The sequence below is a fragment of the Saccopteryx bilineata genome, chromosome 3, assembly GCF_036850765.1.
Source record: "Saccopteryx bilineata isolate mSacBil1 chromosome 3, mSacBil1_pri_phased_curated, whole genome shotgun sequence".
NCBI lineage: Eukaryota > Metazoa > Chordata > Mammalia > Chiroptera > Emballonuridae > Saccopteryx > Saccopteryx bilineata.
The window spans coordinates 132,936,220-132,940,015 of record NC_089492.1 but is presented as its reverse complement, the minus strand read 5'-3'; the positions used below and the strand labels follow the sequence as shown (position 1 = coordinate 132,940,015).

At 42.3% G+C, this 3,796-nt stretch overlaps 1 pseudogene; it reads left to right on the top strand.

Annotated features, from left to right (window-relative positions):
• The first annotated feature begins 449 nt into the window (after window positions 1-449).
• LOC136329877 (T-cell surface glycoprotein CD1e, membrane-associated-like) lies at window positions 450-3,578 on the top strand (annotated as a pseudogene).
• Window positions 3,579-3,796: the final 218 nt, after the last annotated feature.

Below are 3,796 nucleotides of genomic sequence, written 5' to 3'. Positions count from 1 at the left end.
TAAGAATTCTTATGGATCCTTAACAGCGACAGTTGGTCTGACTAGAGAAACTGAGAAAAAGGATATTTTTCTGAGTTTACCTGATAATCTGTATTTCCACTGCTGCTGCTTCTTCACTGTGGGTTATGGAGATTTGCCTGTGAATTATACAGCTACATTCAAAGTGACTATTTCTTTCTGACAATGATTTTAGGAAGAGCAGGATATGAAGACAGAGAATAGTCTGAGGGGACAGGAGGAACAGGCAAGGCAATGAGAAGAGTGGCAGTAGACTCCAGAGAAAAAATAATGGGTAGGTAGAAAAATACAGAAAAGATAAGAAAAGAGAGAAGAGAAGGCTGGGAAGCTGTTCATAGGAGGAGAAGACCACAGAGAGATCAGGAGTGGGGACACTGCTGAAAAGGCCACAGGGCACTACTGAGGACCTTCGGTTACTTCTTTTTATAGAAATGGACATTGAGAATCCAAGTGTGGGCTTGAGTTCTCCAAGGCCAAGAGGTACTACATTTCCCAGGCAGACCACAGACTGCAGACATGGTTATCAAGCCACAACTTCTTCTATACATGTTGGTGCAATGGGGCGGCTAGGAGGCAGACAAAAGTAAAAAGAAAATCTGGAAGTCAGACAGGGAAGAGATAGAGGGGAAATGAGAGACACTGTGGGAGGCTTATGGCTGAGGGAGGCAGTCGGGTTCTTCCCACACAGAAGTGAGCAGAGGGAGAAGTTGATTTATTTTTGTGGCAAAGGATGTTACAGAAAAGTTCAGAAGGGTTTGGAGGGGAAGTGTTATTTCAGTTCTGAGGACAACTTGTTCTGCTGAGGCATTCTTTATCAAACAGAACTCCAGTGCTGCTACTTCTGCCCCTGCTCTTTCAAGGAATTCTCTGCCATGGACCAAGCACAGTGGATGAGAAGAACCCAGGTGGAAACATACTGTGGTTGGGCAAAGCAGAGTGTAGAAAAGTTCTAGAGAGTATCTCTAGGAAGAGAGTAATGCTCCTACTGGGCACACTTAGAATCTGCATGCCAAGTGAGTGCCAAGCACCATCCTTGATGCCAGTCTGTTTCTCTTTCTGATTAGGGGGGACAAGAAGCTATATTGGGGGGAGGGGATATTGGAATACATGTATGTGGAAATTTGTAAGTATTACCATTATTCTTTTCCTGCATGGGCTCCTCATCTTCCCTCCTTTCATCTTCTCTCATTGTCCCTTCTCTGTCTTTCAGCTATGCAAGTATCAGCACACGGAGGGCTGAGGCTGGCTGGGTGAGCTGCAGACTCATTGCTGGGACAGTGTTTCAAGCCCTATCTGCATTCTTTGGCTTTAGTCCCAGGGTAATTTTAGCAAGGAAGAATTGAAGCACTTTCAATTACTGCTGTTGTGTATGCACAGCTTCCTTCAGGAAGTGCCGGCATTTTCCAGTCAGTTTCAGTTTGGATGTGAGTTTGCTTTTCAAGGTTGATATTTACCTGAAAGCTCTGACCAGGGAAAATGATGTATGAACTCCAACCATTATTAAATCTTCTGTTTCCCTTGGCTTAACTTTTTCTTTTTTTCTTCACCTCTTACCAATATTCCTACTCTACCCCTTCCCCACCACATACAAAAACGACTTACATGTATATATCTTCACAATCCTGATTATACCCTTATATTCTGGTTCCTTGGAATAGTGGTTGCCTATGTTCTTTCTCCCATTCTTGATCTCAGACTCAGCCTTTCCCAACCAAAACCTGCCCTTCTCTCTCCCTCATATAAGTGTTCACCTGATCTAAGCAATACCCAACCAGTCTCGAGTGAGATCTTCTTGACTGGTCTGCTGTCTTTCTTGCAGTATTCCCATCTAGCCCTTTCAAATTAATTATTTCAATAGTCCTTTATTATATTTACATTTTCATCCCATAGAATTCTTCTTGCTTTTTCTTCCAAAATCTAGTCTTAATGTGGGTCACTGAATATGTTTCTTTCCTTGAATCCCTCTACTTTCTATATTGTTGATGTTTCCTCCCTACAATTTTTTTCCATATTGACTCTCTCTTCCTTGACCATCCCCAGATCCCTTTGAGATCCAGGTATCAGGCAGCTTTAGAGTGCATTCCTGGAAAGGCCTCAGAAAGTTTTTTAAATGTGGCATATCAAAGATCAGATTTCTTAAGTTTCCAAGGAAATTTCTAGAAGCTGTTTCCAGGAACTAGGAGTCAGGCTCAGAATGTCTGTAATGTGCTTAATCGTCGCCACATTATTAAAGAAATTGTGCAGGGCCTTCTCAGTGACACCTGCTCTCGATTCCTGTCAGGCCTCCTGCAAGGAGGGAAGTCAGAGCTGGAACGACAAGGTGAGCCCAACCTCCTCTCCCCTCACAGCCTAGGTGCTTAATTCTTGTATTCAAGTTTTTTCTCTTTATCATCCCTTTGAGACACAGAATAAGAGGCTTGAAGGTGAGTGTGGGTTCAGGGGTTCTAAGCTCTGGCTTGAGATACCTAAACTCCAAATCTTCTCATCTCTTTCCAGTGAAGCCACAGGCTTGGGTGACCAAAGGCTCCAGTCCTGGTCCTGGCCATCTGCTGCTGGTGTGACACATCTCTGGATTTCATCCGAAACCTGTGTGGGTGATGTGGATGCGGGGTCAACAGGAGCAGCGGGGGCACTCGACAAGGTGAAGTCCTGCCCAATGCTGATGGGACGTGGTATCTTCAAGTAACCCTGACTATGGCAGCTGGACAGTCAGCTGGCCTGACTTGCTAAGTGAAACACAGCAGCCTGGAGTGCCATGATATAATCATCCACTGAACTGAGAAAGAACGAGGGCCCCATTGGGAAATGATAGTCTTCCAACAGTTCCAGGGCTGATGAATGAGAAGTTGGAGAATGGATAAGAATGCTATGCACAAGAGGATAAAAGTTGGAGAATACAAATTATAAGGAAGTGTAAAGATTCAAAGCAGTTATATTTCAAGAAAACAGAGAAAGTGGATTAGAGGTAGTAAAGAAAAATGAAAAGAGACACATTAACTAGAAAGAATTAAAATAAGGGATCTAGAAAATACAAAAGAAAACTCTTGTAAGGTCCCAACTCTGTGAAATGAGAGGCATTAACTGAGGTAGGATAGACTGTATTTCATAGATTGACATTATTTAGTCCTCAATCAGAAGGATATTTTCTCCCTTTGATATTGATCTGTTTGGCTGTAACATTTACCCTGGTTATTCTGGTGTTTGTGGACTTATGGTTTAAACAGCACAGGTGAGATTTTTCTTGTATTGTTTCTTCAACCTCTTATCCACTTACTTTTTCTACTTTATTATTCTCTTTCAAATTTCCTGTCTTTGAGATCAAAATCCTCTTCTTCTCCCTCAGCTCAAATCTGAATGTCTGCCCTCCCCTTTCCTAGAACCCTGCCCCTCCCATAAAGGCAACACCCAGGAACCCAGAAGATAAGGAAACCAACTCTGCTTTGCACAGAAATCATGGGTCAAAAACAAATTGTTGAAAAAATGCTAAATGAGCCTGATCCAGCTCTGCTGATACATGTTTAACCTTATCCATAAAAATCTGGTCTGCTTCTTCTTGAACATGGTTCATACTAATAAACAAAGCATGATTTTGTTAAAATAATTTTCTGACAGAGATTCTGACTTATTTGGAAACCTTTTTCCCTCATCCCCAATCTTTGAACATCCCTTTTCTGAGGCCATTGTTTGTTGATCCTTCAAACTCTATTTCACATTCCTGTTTCTGAATCTTCCCTGGAAGTTTCCCTGAATGACTCAATTGAAATCACAAAACAAGTAC